The 16,050-nt window shown below is 33.4% G+C and overlaps 1 protein-coding gene across 6 annotated transcripts in view; it reads right to left on the reverse strand.

Moving 5' to 3' along the window:
* Positions 1-16,050, reverse strand: part of LOC113395415 (pseudouridylate synthase RPUSD2-like) — a 405,111-nt gene that overhangs the window by 100,331 nt on the left and 288,730 nt on the right. Inside the window, exon 2 of one of the 6 annotated variants that reach the window (XM_064220615.1) lies at positions 8,971-9,069. The exons of the other annotated variants lie outside the window; for them this stretch is intronic. The gene's annotated coding sequence lies outside the window, so the exon portion shown is untranslated. The remainder of the gene's footprint in view (positions 1-8,970; positions 9,070-16,050) is intronic. 6 annotated transcript variants of the gene reach the window in all.

Here is a 16,050-nt window from a genome sequence, read left to right on the forward strand (position 1 = left end):
CTCCTTTTAACTACATTAAATCTTTTTTCTTTTTTTGAATTTGAAGACGATAGTAAGTTTTAGTTTAGTTAAGATATTGTGTACGTCAGAATGATCACCATATTTTTCTATCTCCTCAAACCTTGGTAAATTTCTCATTATCAATGATTGTTGCGATGACCTTGAAATCGTCACATCAATGTCTAACGACATCTCTTTTCAAAAACAGTGCAACACTATTTTTATTAGCAAGGTAGAATCTAAGTCGATGATTACGTAATTATTGTCAGTGTAAAATTGTGTGATCCAAATGTATCTGTATCTTTAGTAACACATTATATATCAAAGGAACTTAATATAAATATCTATAATATCACAAATAAACATTGACTTAGAATGATGTAATTATGCAATTAATAATAAAACTCATTTCTACCTAATGTACTATTAAGATATTAGTTATTGCACTCACGTATTGGCGTATTTAGCCTCAAGTGATAAACGTAATATGTTATGATGGCTATTAATAAAATATACGCTTAAGAGATTACTAAGAACATCTCTTTAGTCTGCTATAACTGCTTGGTAAGTGTCTGGAACACTGTACGTTTTTTTATTTTTATTTTCAATATTGTGAAGTTATTCGTTGTTGCTGTATAATCAAAAACAGGTTTCATATTATAATGTTTTATTTTTTTTAAACGTTTCTGTCATATCATAATTATACTAGAGATATGTTCATAATTGATTTCTTGCAATTAAGTAAAGTTGATGTTTAATGAATAGAACGAAAAGGAGTCTAGACAAGATTAATTTGAACCGGGTCCGACTTTGTTTTAGATTTTTAGACGTTTTTAATTATTCCAACTAGCAATTCCAAGGATATAATTAAAATGAATTTCAAGTTCATACAAATTTATTAAGATTTCATTGATTGTGTTCGTATTGAGACATGATGTATCTACACAACCCAACGATAAACCGACATATGCAATGTTGCAATGCGAAGGTACATATGTGTTTTATATTGGAACTCTTTTGTATTTTTAATTCTCGTGTCGATATGACGGACCTTTTTATAATAATGTAATTTTGAATACATTAACAGCCTGTAAATTTCCCAGTGCTGGGCTAAGGCCTCCTCTCCTTTTGAGAAAAAGGTTTGGAGCATATTCCACCACGCTGCTCCAATGCGGGTTGGTGGATACACATGTGGCAGAATTTCATTGAAATTAGTCACATGCAGGTTTCCTCACGATGTTTTTCTTCACCGCCGAGCACGAGATGAATTTAGGTTTGAATCCGCAATCATCGGTTAAGATGCACGCGTTTTAACCACTGAGCCATCTCGGCTCTTTGAATTTTGAATACAATCTATACTAATATTATAAATGCGAAAGTAACTCTGTCTGTTACCTCGTAACACTAAAACCGCTTAAGCGATTTGGATGAAATTTGATATCGAAATAGTTTGAGTTTCGGGGAAGGACGTAAGCTTTTTTTATTCACGCCTCGAAGGGGTAAAATGAGCTGAGACGGTTTGTGTGCTCTAGATATTTTTATGAAATTCGCGCGGGTAAAGCCGCAGGTTCGGCTAGTATTTTATATAATAAATTACGAATAAACGAAGTGGCTGCTTTTGTGTCGACTTACTGAGAAGTCGCTTTATCATAATTTCATCATCGGGACCCGACGTCTAAGTGTTGCCATTTTATATAAAAATAATATCTGTAATTATTTTCGAACACGAACTTTAAAGATTTAACATATCTCGGAGATCATTACCGGTAATTTACCAGAATCTGTGTGGAACATTAAGTTTCCACTCAAGGCTGCAGTCGAGTAATCGTTTATTGCTTGGAAGCTTCAAACCTTGGGCTAGTAAGGGTATGGTTACATTTAGTTGCACCGTATTGTCTTGTTTTTTTTATAGACGTCGCTGCGATATCATATTGAATTATTATTGTAGATATAGATGTTGCTTTAAAGGTCTAGATTTAAAAGCAGTGGTATTACAAATATTGGGTGGCTATTAAATAATCTCGTAATCTACCGGTAGGAAGGAAATCCGACACGACCGGAGATATCAGGAGTATGACTAATAACTTTAAGAGCTTTCCGAGGCAAGAGAATATAACATTGATAATTCCTAACCCGCACTATAGCTCTTGGGCTATTACGGTTAGAGAAAAGCCATTGTTGCTATCAAACATTTGTTGCGAATTGATATCAAATCAAATCAAATCAAATTAAAAAAATATAAATCAGTATTATGGACCTTAACAGTAAGATAATACTCCACAATACTGATTTAACGATTGCAACATTTTCTCTAACCGTAATAGCCGCCCTATTGAGAATTATTTGTCAAAAATGCCAATAACTTTTGATTCGAACAGAATGGTTTACGATCTACAGCCGAAAAGGCTTACCACTAAACCAAAGTTGAATTTATCGTAGGTAATAGGACACTAAACACAACATTACTCATTTCAAATAAAAATATAAATGAAATAAATACAACTTATTCACAAACTAAACAATATTAAATAATATTTGCTAATGTAAAAACATCTTTACAATAAACACCGCGCCAAGTGATTTTTAATTGCTTCGAGCCAAACATAAAATAAAGTACGTGCTAATGCGACTAAAAATGATCCTTATTTTAAACGGTCAAAGGTATTTAATAGCTTACGGTAAACGGCCCAAAAAAATCGCAGCATAAATAAACACATGTTGTAAAAAATGCAATGTATTTGCGGCAACAATTCCGAACAAGTTGAGTTCAATTCCACTGGTCTAGTGTGTCGAGGCCTAATTTGATTACGTTGCAAATTAACTTTCTGCTTCAGTGGCTCATAGCGTTATGTGATAAGAGATATCAGTTACGAATACATGCGTATTATCTATATATATATATATATAGATCCTATTTAGGACTTGCTCAGGATTTCAAGTTGCTTCGATAGACACTTTGCCTTAGGAGTACTGATGCATTGATAACAGAGATCCCGGACACTCAGTATTGGGTTTAGTCAACTTAGGCTTAGGAGAGGCTTAGAGTAAGCACAAATAACATGCCGCCCAGATAATATGCTATTAGATGAGAAGTATGGATAAGCTAAGAAGGGTACATTCAGATTACTTAAATATTTCGCAATCAAACGTTTAACCTTTACATCTACCATTAAAAATCACCGTTCTACGTCTTACACACACAATAATTACGGCAACGAATACATAACTATGTATATGACATGGGTAGATTTTATTAACTTAACTTTGCTTCGCTCATTCAGCAGTTATAGTCCAATAGATCACACGAGGATGTTTTACCGAAGATTCTCCTGAGCTATTCGCGCTTGTATGGCAACGTGACCGGTTTCGGTCTCGGTGTATAATATGTGTGCTCAAACATAGATGCTCTTTGCAGAAAGACAGAAGACTGTAGGGAAAGCCCTACACTATCATAATCAGTGCGCGGGAAATCTGGTACGATCGGAAACAGTTCATATGTAAAACCAACGCCTTCTCGTGCTTCGCGAGATATTTGAGACTGTGAACATTACAAACTTCTCGAACTTTAGTTTGGAGCTGAGACCTTGAAATTTGCAACCATATAGCTAACAAGTAAACACAAATTTGAAATTAACACGTGCAAAAAAATGTGTATCTCAAGATTGGAAGCGGTTTTCGATTCAGCTTTACGTAAAAACAAAATTCTTTATGCCACAGGATTTCTATTTGTGTTTGATATATGATATTTTTTCGTCCAAAGTTTAATTACAATAAAATCCAAACATTATTCGTTACATCAGCAAGTTCATCTTGACTAATGGATGCGGAAATTGAAGATATGTAAAAAATTCATAATAAATTGTACATTACCATTACGGAGTCGAGGAATAATTACGTATGTACGCGTTAATTTCAAATAGCATTTAAACGTTCAGAAGGATTGAAGTAATTATTATATTCCTTGTACTACACGCCACTGCTTCGACAGCAGTAAGTTGAATAAATCAGTGCGTTTTCAGTATGAATCGTTTGATAAATTTCAAAAAAATATATGACTAGATTTTATTTTGTACCTGTTTATATTATATAAGAACTCAGTTTACCTGTTTTCTCCTAAATTTCTTATAAACTGTTAAAAGTACTTTTGTGTTTACTCCTTTATGCACCATTGATAGAAAATCAAAGCACACGTAATATCTTGAAAATTAACGTTGTTATGCGATTTTAATTCGCGTATCCTTTAATTTAAGTGTCATGATTATTATAATAGTTGAGGTCGCATAGAACTCTTTGAAATTTCACAATGGTTTTCTGTATATCATATGTAGTAGCATTCGAATCTTTTGAGAAAGCTCAATAAGAGTAACGTTTTCAATGTTTACTTATCTAAGAAAAATAAGGTGTTAACTCATTTTTATAAATTATCAGTTCTATAAATGAATTCCTCTTGACATGGTATTTCCCATTGGTGGATTCATACGATAGTTCTTACTTACCTTTGAGATTTAAATATAGATAACACATTTTCGCTTCAAGCATTTTACGTAGAGCCTATAGACATCCATTATAGGTAAAAAAAATATTTGACGATAGTAAAATGAGCTTTATGATTATGCAAACGTTATGAAAAAATGCAAATTTTTCATTACGAGTATGAAATTTACTCAGTGTCGAGTTCATGGTATAATTCTCCCACATAGTAGCTAACGAGCGTATTAAATCAAGTAGGCAGGTGTGGAATCGCCTTAAACGGCAGACGGCAGCTGAGTGGCTGTCTGATCATCAGAACAGAGAGAAATGGAAATGACATCAATCAAATGACTAACGACTTTCCGACGATGCGGTAATCGCTTTAGCTCGACTTTCAATTACGTTTTTTTTTTTCGCCCATAAGCTATGTCGCGATATTGCGGCTCCGTAACTGTACTACTTTTATTTGTTTCAACTTTAGATACAGGATGTTTGTAAAGACTGAAAACAGTTAAGTATATAGTAGGCATTGTTTAGTATTTGATAATCTTTAATATGAAGCTGTTAAATCATCAATTCAATTATTTATTATATATCATTACAGTAATTTTGTATATTGACAAAAAAATCGAAATTATTCTCCTGTCGTTTTTTTTGATTGATTAAATTTAATACATTTTAATACGTCCATTATCTTCAAGCAAAGGTTAACGGTTAACTGTGTTCGCTGTTTCTTTGCTTGATATGTGATACATTAACATTTATATGGGCCCGTGTTGTGTAAAAAAGTACCAGTTCACAGCAACATCAATAAAAGTTATTAAGTTTCAAACGAGAAAAACAAAGTTATGTAATAAAGAAATGTTTTGAAATATCTTTAAAATAATATTCATAACACTATAGTCGTATACGTATTTAATTTAACATGTTTGACGATGAGATCCATCCACGTCAAAGCCAAGACCTTCCTCACAAAATGGTCCTCACTCCTCTGCATTACATGCCCATACTATGACAGCCGGCTTCCACATAACTTCTCAGTTATCGGTGCCTCTTTTAAATTCTAACAACTTTTTCATATCGATTCTGTGGGTTACCACCAGTGAATGTTAGCATTTCTAAAGTACTTCCTGCTCTTAGGGAATGCACTGACCACATGATTTATTTACACAATTAACCATGAAGTCTAGGATCTTATGGGATTATTATTGGACGGTCTGTGTATGTTCTTAGTTCAACGATTTATCCTTAGGAATAATTCATTTGAAATTCTATACTTCAAACTGGTAAACATAAATAGTTTTCAGAACGAACCGGTTCACGTGAGGCATGCTTAATGCTTAACTTATCTTAGAAGATTATTTTAGAAAAATAAGTACAGTTAGTAGTTTTAAATATATTCTAAAACATATTTAAAAAAAAAAATGCCGATATTGATATTTGCAACGTCCAGTTATAATTTTTAGCGACTAGAACCACAATCAGTTAGGCAAGTAGGCTCTTAGACGGCTATTGTCATATCATATCATGTCATACAAGGTTAAATATAACGCTACTAGCGGCTCAGAATGTAGATTCTACTGAGCAAAACCGGCAAAAATCTCAGTAGTTACTATTTATTATGTCACTCACTCCGTGCATTTATAATAAGTGATTACTCTATGAGTAACATTTATTACTATAGGATATGAAATTTATTTAATGACAAAGTTAAAAATATTTGTGTAATTTTATACTAGAAAAAAGTACTTCGTCCAGGAAGAATTTAATTTAATTTAATTTCCGACTCCACAAAGTAAATGTACTTTGTGGAGTCGGAAATTTAATTATTTGCTAATTAACGGATCTCAATTACTAGTAACAGCCAGTTAATGTTCCTCTGCCGGGTTAAGGACTCCTCTTCCCTGAGGAGAGGGTTCGCTGGTGTGAACTACTCAACGACGTTACTCCGATGCGGGTTGGTGAAAAACAAATTCAGTTGATTGGTATTTTATGCTTAATTTAAAGCATAATAAAAAGAATCAAAGGAGATTTATTCTACAAGAAATCACATCATTTCTTACTTGTTAAAACCTTCACGACATTTGAAAATCGTTTTCTTTGGTGAGTTTCGAGTAAATTTATATGTTATTATATAAATATTTCACGTCAAAGCAATTGGTATACAAAACGATACATTCAAAACAGGAAACATTAAATAGAATAGTACCTAATTAAAATCTTTTAGGACTTGTAAGTTGCGGCTCTAACTTTAATAATCGCTCTTTTAATGGTTAGGTACAGTTTTAATAGTCACTGGCTCGCCATCCAAATGTCCAGTCGGAGTTACGGGAGTCTCTTCACTGACTTAGCTCCTGTCTTCGTTTATTTTATGGCTATTAATAAACTTTTCAATGGTTGTAACTGAGTAAAATTTGTTTTATGTGCAGTGAAATTTGCGATTCACGACATAATCATAGACAAACAAAATATAAACTGAAACATAAAAATCTATACCCTAGTATAAATATGCCTAATTAAGTTTAGCTATTTTTTTTTCTTTTATTAAATAGGCAGGCATACGGGTAAATGGGTTATTCGATGGCAAGTCGCCCCAGTAACCATTCCTTACAATACTTTAGTTGGTGGTAGGGCTTTGTGCAAGCCCGTCTGTGTAGGTACCACCCACTCATCAGATATTCTACCGCCAAATAACAGTACTCTGTATTGTTGTGTTCCGGTTAGAAGGGCGAGTGAGCCAGTGTAATCACAGGCACAAGGGACATAACATCTTAGTTCCCAAGGTTGGTGGCGCATAGTTGATGTAAGGAATGGTTAATATTTCTTACAGCGCCTTTGTCTATGGACGGTGGTGACCACTTACTATCAGGTGGCCCATATACTCGTCTGCCAACCAATGCCATAAAAAAAAACACCAATTATGGAAACTAAGATGTCCTGCCCATAGTTACGCTGGACGGAACACAACAATTTTGAGTATTGCTGTTTGACGGTAAAACATATAATGAATGGGTGATACTTACCACCAAGTGATCCCAACATTTGCTCATCTCCTAACACGCGGATGAAGCGACCAGTAGAAGCTAATATAAACTAAGTACTTCCAATATCCCAGACGGGTACAAATCACCAGTAAGACGTAGGTTTTTAAACGATTTGAACGTAATATCAAGACAATAAATCTGAATTAATTTAAATTGTGTTGATGGAATATATTTCTTAATCAAATGATGTAGTATTCTATTTTGCGACTGCAAACTGAATTCTATAACTTACCGCCATTACTAAACGCTCATTGGTCGCCTATTGCGTCATCGGCTCCCAATAGCTATTGATCGTTGAAATCAAAATGAAATTAGTTAACCTTCCTTTAATCAGCGTTTTAAAAACTGTAAGTTAGTGTTTAATTTATTGTACTATGCTTTAATCAGGTATTTATGTTATTTGATCACCTTAAAATATAACATGACGTATTTTTAATCTGTGCTTAAAGTTACATATCAACTATATGTTATAATTCGCCCCTCCCCCCACAATTAAGATTAGGGAGTAGTGACGTCATAGCTCAAAGGATCAGAATTTAAATCCGAGTTTTATCTCCCTACCCTTATTACGACCAAGTTATTGTGGGTTTAATGTATATTTTACTATCTGTGTATAATTTGAAGTAAACAGAACAAAAGTACATAACCTCCGAAACAAATACGATGTCATAATATTTCGTCTAACGGTCGAACGTAATCCGATAAAGCTTTTTGTTCAATTATGAAAGTCGGGCCGGAGCAATATGATATAGTAGGAAAATTAATTCGTAACAAGGGTATGTCAGCTACAGGCTCCGGTAACAGAAGTGTCCGTAAACTTGGTCGGAAGTTTCGACAGCGTACCTCTTAGCCGGTCTCTTGAAACCGTTTTCTAATTATTTAGACGTTTCAAGTTTAATCGACCCTTTGATTTATTGATTTGAATGAATAACTAATTCCCCACAATTCTGTTAAGTGATTGATATATTAACGTTGGATTGTTTACAAATCGTTCGATACAATTAATATTATCAATTATTTCTTGATTAACAAATGTAATAAAATGCGTTCAGAGGCACATTAATTCACTAGCCATTTAAAATTGAGTTGTAATTTCAAATTCAGAAATATTCATTTCATCTTCATATTTGGAATCTTGCAGTGGGTTACTTGAGACAAGTTGACAAAACTAGTTATTAAACTATACCCCCATATAAATAAACTAATAATTAGTTCGTCAGTAAGAAATGCCTTACTCTGAAGTTAAAATACCACGCAGTTAATCTAAAACGAAAACATAAGCAATTGCATTCGCAAATTATTCAGATTAAGATAACAAATTTAATTTAATTATTTTTCCAACTAATGAATAAAGATTAAATGCAGATAATGAACCAGTATTATTATCACATCCGATTGTAGAAGCGCATGACATCAAAGGCGAAGACAAAAAAAAAATACTAATGATAGTACGTACGGGTGGAGAGCTTGATACAGATATGATATTAGCTGCAAATTTTTCTATTCCCAGCCGCAGTAACTCGTTTTAGACTCGGCTTCTAGTCAATGAACTTACCTGTAAACAAAAAAAAGGAACATGTGAGTTTGTTCATAACATCTATGTGATAGTAATACATTGCCTTGAGCGAGAATGAGATTAAAGGAGCACGGACTGAATGGTATATTACCGACTAACATTGTTAACAAATAATCGACACAGGTGTAGATAATTTCATCCATGTTAGAAGATTTTACTTTGTTTTGTAATTTTATGTTGTACTATGTAATGTCAAATTACTATTTAATATTTCAACGAAATAAATATTGGACAACATCACATCCATTACTCCGATCCCAATGTAAGTAGCTAATGCACTTGTGTTATGGAAAATCAGAAGTAATGTCGGTACCAGAAACACCCAGACCCAAGACAACATAGAAAACTAATAAACTTTTTTTTCTACATCGACTCGGCCGTGAATCGAACCCGAGACCTCGGAGTGGCGTACCCATGAAAACCCAACTTTAGCAATATTAAATACTTCAAAACAGTATAAGTATTTATTTGTTTATAAGACTTGCAATTGTGGCACAAGTCAATGTATCGCCAGACGCCAAGTATGTCACTCATCCTTTAAACCAAGAAGACAACAGAACCTGGTATTATTGGTTGGGGTAGATTCTTGTAAGATAGCTACGGCTTTTTTATGATTCAGGTAGGCGGCCTGGCAAATGGGTCACCTGATTGTCACCACCGACCGTAGACATAGCGTTGTAAGAAATATTTATCATTCGTTACATCGTCAATACGCCTCGATAGCTAAGATGTTATGTCCCTTGTTCCTGAAGTAACACTGGCTCACTCACCCTTCAAACCGGAACACAACAATACTAAGAAATGCTGCTTGTTGGTCAAATATCTTGGTAAATATTTGATGAGTGGGTGGTATCTACTCAGACGGGCTTGCACACAGCCCTACCACCAAATAAAGACGTCTAGGTCAGTCTTACAAAGAGTCGTATCGAAATTCGTATTGTCGATGGCAATAAGGATTAATTACTATTTTCTGATATAACGTGAAACCAAACACGTAAAATCATTTCCGTTGATAAGATCGCCATCGATTTGAAGGCGAAATTGATCAACAAAAGAATAATTCAAAAAAAATTTACTACACGTCTATACACTGTGAGTTTATCATCACCAGAGACAATAGTGTCAAGGTAAACCCAACTAGCTTTCGAGACTAACTCGGTGTGAGCTTAACTCGTAGTAAAATTAGTAACCCGACCTTTAGGTATTATAGGAAACGGTTTTCTGTTTCCAGACGTACTTTAAAACATTATCTATTGTTTCACGTACTACAAGTTCTAAAGTATTATATCTCTATGTTATTTTGTATTTTATTTACGACTGACGACAACGCGTTCAAAACAAAGAATAAATTTAAGCAGAGAATTTAAAAATCGCATGAAATGTAAATAAACTTTAAATTTAATATTGAATTTTAAACGAAAACGTGTCTTATATCAAGCAGTAGCTACGATAAAATACCACATTTTATTCCAAGATGGATGAAATTCCTCGTAACGACGGTAGCGGCAAATTGGTAAAAAAAATCCTAGACGTTCACACGCTCCTACGTTAATATAAAGATGCTGAAGAATTCGCTATTGACAGACCATTTAAATTGGCCAACCGAAGTGTAGGATTGAAAAAAGTAAAGGTTGTGGATTCACAAGTACTTTCGGTGAACATACTTGTAAAATTATTTCCACAGGACGAACTCGACATATGGAGAAAATGGAATATGACTAACTGAATAAGAAGTGGTAATAAAGTCTCACATTAAACTGGTTAATGTGTCGATTTAATATATTCTTAAAGTCGTCCAATTTGTTTATTGATCGGCAACTTGATTATTCCTGTAACATATAAATATAAACAATAAATCAGTTTATAAGATACTCCATACAATACTTTAATGACCATTCGACGAGACCATCTAAACATTTCATATTTGTGTGTCCATAAATATTTTATGAGAATATTGACGCGATGGCTTTCGTTTAAACACTTTGATTCTTGAACGGTAACTGGTTTTGCAAGGTTAATAATAAGCGTTAGTAAGCGACATTCGTGTCTACTCTTCATTATAATTAATGAGAATGTTCAGCTGAGAATGAACTTAGGTACATTATTTACCATTAATAATTTACCATTATTAAAAATATCATTTACAATAGTTACCATTGACACAAGTCATAACAGCTGTTATACAAACATAAAGTAATTCTCAGTATTCTTGACAATATTTTTCACGAACAGAGAAATTTAAATAAACTATTTAATTTTTTCGCATTAATTTTATACGTTAAAGATTTATAACTGTCTACATTTCGAAGAAATAATATGACGTGAAGTAGTAAACCAAGAACGAATACAAAGTTAACTGTGACATTAATTGGTAAGCCAAAATGTAATCAACAATAAGATATTCGGACGAAGACAAATGAATTTGAACAAATACTCGAGCTGTCGCGGAAAATCAAATCCTTCACTTGGCAGACGGACTAGTCGTCGCTGAGCCAAATGGGTCATATTATTATACAAGAACTTGTTACAAGACGAAACACGCTACCGTGGCATGAAAATTAAAATCACTAAAACTATACTGAACTTATTTAATCTCCTCCCAGATCAATTCATCTTTATATAAAAAAGAAAATTCAGAAAATAAAAAAAAAAGACAGATAAATAAGCTGACAATGAAGCCAATTGACTATTAAATTATTCCTACCTAATAAAAAACAAAGGCGTTAAATTCATTTCGACCTCTATTTTTTATTATATTGCTCAAGAAAGTCTTATTTAAATATACATATGTCGCTGGTGTATTTTTGTTTGTCCTCAGCTATAAACTTTTCTTTTACAACTACTATCTCTCACGTCAAATGTGCAAAAATATATAACAATAAGATGCATGAGACGAGGCAGCGAGCCAACTGCACGAAAGATATTACATGGGCTTACACGTGTTGGTGAAATATTTATGCAGATCTCCACGGCAGACAATTATATTATGCAAAATGCTGGTTCATCTTTATAAATTCTTTATGATTTGTTATCATTAAAATCTCACATTGCAGATTCATTAAAGATAAACATTCAGCCAATGATTCATTTCCAACCACACAAAGTAACTAAATAAATTGAACTATTGAAACTAATAATTGCTACGAGATTGTTTATTAAATTTAAGGTAACTAATTGCAAAGAACATTCTTAACGAACGTAGCTAAGAAATAAATCATGAAAGATAAATATAGTCACTGGAAATGATTTCAATTTATTAATATTTATGTATTACGAGATATTGTTATGCAGCCAAAAACATAATACACCGGGTGTTCTGTACAATCTTGGATACTGCCTGTATTACAATCGGGCGGCTTATAACCGATGGAATGGTGTATTTGCATGGAGTAGTTTCATTTAGGTCTTTTACGAGGGTCAAAGACTTATGACGAAAATAAAACTGAAACGGTATAGTCTTTGTCATGCAATACTAACAATGACTTTATTTGATGAGAGAATACCAATTTTGTTGCTTCTGTGATGATCGACTTTCACAGGCGTCAATTTATTTAGAAGATTCTAGAAATTACTATTCTTTATAAGGAAATAATTTCATAAAATGGTGTAATTATTGAGATTTTTCACACAATTTTACAATTTTATGTGCTATAATTTTAAAAAGTATAAATTTAGTTATTTAAATTAGCAAAGGCGAAGCAAAAAGAAAGCAAATAGCACGATGATAAACATACCAATTGTTCAGTGATAAATGTTCTAATCAAATTGGAGGAGCACTACGAATGGAATGAAGATAATGGTGGCTTACAAAATTACTGAGCGTAATTAATTTTATAAGCAATGCGGAAAAGAACTGTTTCAGATGCATCTAAAATTTGTCAAATTTGCAAATAAAATTTGTTAAAATATTTGAGTGCATTTTATGTTTTATCAATCGGTGGAAACTTCGCTGGATAATGTGATATTTAAATTGTATTATGTAATCAGATTATATTTTATATCTGTTTGTTTCCCAAATATTAAATAAATAAATAAATAAATACCTTTTTGACCTGTTTAATGTCAAGCAATTTAAAGAGCACTTAATTTATTACGTCATTAAAAACAACAAAGATTGAATTCCAATTTCAAATATCTCAGAACACAAAATAACTCTTTCAAAATGGAATAAAAGTATTATATTATTAAATCTGATTCACTATATTGGAGATATAAGTTGCGTAGAGTATTGAACAACTAGAGCTACACTTTATTAAGTCATCAAAGATAAAAAATGGAGTTATAATTTAAAATTTTAAAGAACACATAATAATTTTGAAAATAGATTATTAGATAATAATCTATTTTCTATAAGATATTGAATTTTATTCACTATATCGGCGATGCCGATCTAGTGCCGATGAGGATTGAATATGTACAGCTGCCATTTTAGTCTTATTGTACTGTACTAGTTAACCAAGCCAATGTAAACAGAATATTCACTGACGCAAAGCAAATCATGATCGGATATAAGTGTTCTAATTCTGCATTGCGATGCAAAGATGGATGATTATGAACGAACCCGATGGGATTACTTGGCTAAATGCCTATCATTGATATTTGTATACTGGTCTTAGTTAAATAAGAGAGTTCATATAATATATTTACAATATTGTGGAATAAAAAATGACTGGGAATATAAATCAAAAGAATTGTTTAAAATTTTGCGTACGCACTTTGAGATAGGTATGAAATATTCAAAAGAAAACTTTATAGAAAAATAGCCGACGATGTCAACGGTTATAAAGAACAGGATAATATTATGATTTATTTTTCCGGTAAACAACGCAAATAGAGAATTGCAAAGTGGCTATTATAATAAATCGTGCCGACGTTTTGCAGATGTACTCGTATAATGAATATGATAATTCATGAATTATGATAATATTTAATAGAAGACAATTATGTTGAATCACGAACGAGGTTAAGAGGTGACATGCAAATATTAATGATAAGTTAAAAAATCATTATAAATTGACGTAATATTTGCCAATAATGACGAAAGACACGTTATTTGAATGTATTTAAATCAGCCAAAACAGATGTAAGATTATTGCCTGTTTGTAACGAACTAATATTTAAAATTGTTTGAACGTCGATTCAATAATTAGTTATTAGTAAAGTCGACTTATCTGAGTAATGGTTACTTACTCGCCTTCACCTATTCAGTTACCAAAGAGTAATGCTCCTAATTGCTGTTTTTCCGTATATGGGAAAAGTAAGCTTGTGTGGGTAATTATACCGTTAATTACAATTACAAAGAAAGAAAATTTTATCTGTAACAGCATACACGGTAGACGAAGTATATCCATGAATATGAGGTGCTCATAATTTAATTCGTTTTCGGCAACCAATCTTAAGAGATACTAAATACACACATATTCGTAATTCGTAATATATTCGTGTGCCATCACACGTCCACTATCAATTCCCTACCTCACATACACTCTCATAATTTTATCGAATGAAAAATCTGACCCGAATAGAGTTCAAGCGCAAAACTTTTTGGAGTGCTGTCCCAAGGCACGAGGGTGTAAGCACTGTCAATTTATTGACTCGGGACTCCTACTGATAATTTATCGACGGAAAAACCTGATTACTCTTAACCCAGCCTAGGGCTTGGTTAAGAGTAACCCAGGACTCGCAACTACTGAATTTCATGCCGGTTTCACTCGGAACCAGCGGTAGCTTTACATTTAATGTGCCATAGGTGAACACCAAGTGAGACATTAGCTCGACGGCATCCATTCTAATTATAAATAACAAGTTTCAGTAGCTGAGTCAATGAAAAGGCGCGAAAATTGATCAATTGCGTTCACAAATTTTAAACACTAATGGACTCTCACTCAAACTAATCAAGTGTAACCATTTATTCACAATAAAGAAAAAATCTTTGCACAAGAAAAAGACGTTCAATAGAAATAAACTTAGTCGAGTTCGAGTGTACAAAGGCGACCTTATTGATTTAAACAATCTTTTACAGACAACCATCACCGTGAGATAAATATAAATAAGGAATCGGGTGCAAATACAAAAGATATATGTACATAATCATAATCAGCCTGTAAATTTCCCACTGCTGGGCTAAGGCCTCCTCTCCCGTTGAGGAGAAGGTATGGAGCATATTCCACCACGCTGCTCCAATGCGGGTTGGTGGAATACACATGTGGCAGAATTTCGTATGTAGTATCTACAATTATAATCTCTAATATCTGTAACACGGTACAATAATACTGTGATAATTATATAACACGAATTACATAACATCTTCAAGGTTAGTGGCAAATTGGTGATGTAATGGAGGGTTGATATTTCTTAAGACGCAAATATATGGGCAGTACCACTAACCATCAGGTGGCCCACTTGTCCGTCTTCCTATCTATAATATACATTAGCAGCCTGTAAATTTTCCACTGCTGGGCTAAGGCCTGCTCTCCCTTTGAGGAGAAGGTTTGGAGCATATTCCACCACGCTGCTCCAATGCGGGTTGGTCGAATACACATGTGGCCGAATTTCATTGAAATTAGACACATGCAGGTTTCCTCACGATGTTTTCCTTCACCGCCGAGCACGAGATAAATTATAAACACAAATTAAGCACATGAAAATTCAGTGGTGCTTGCCTGGGTTTGACCTCGAAATCATTAAGATGCACGCGTTCTAACCATTGTGCCACCTCGGCTCTCACCTATAATATAAAATAAATAAATACCCTATATCCTTGTCTGTGCGCCAGACGATGTATTTGCAAATTTTTATGATGATGATCTCATGAGATGAGATGAGTTGAATAGTTTAGACGTGAAAGGATAACAAACAAATAAATACATTTTCGCATTTATAATATTAGTGAGGATGAAGCGAATGTCGTTTACTATGTATGTCTGTGTGTCTGTTACGCTTCGACGGCTAAACCACTAA

The sequence above is a fragment of the Vanessa tameamea genome, chromosome 4, assembly GCF_037043105.1.
Source record: "Vanessa tameamea isolate UH-Manoa-2023 chromosome 4, ilVanTame1 primary haplotype, whole genome shotgun sequence".
In the NCBI taxonomy this organism is placed as follows: Eukaryota; Metazoa; Arthropoda; class Insecta; order Lepidoptera; family Nymphalidae; genus Vanessa; species Vanessa tameamea.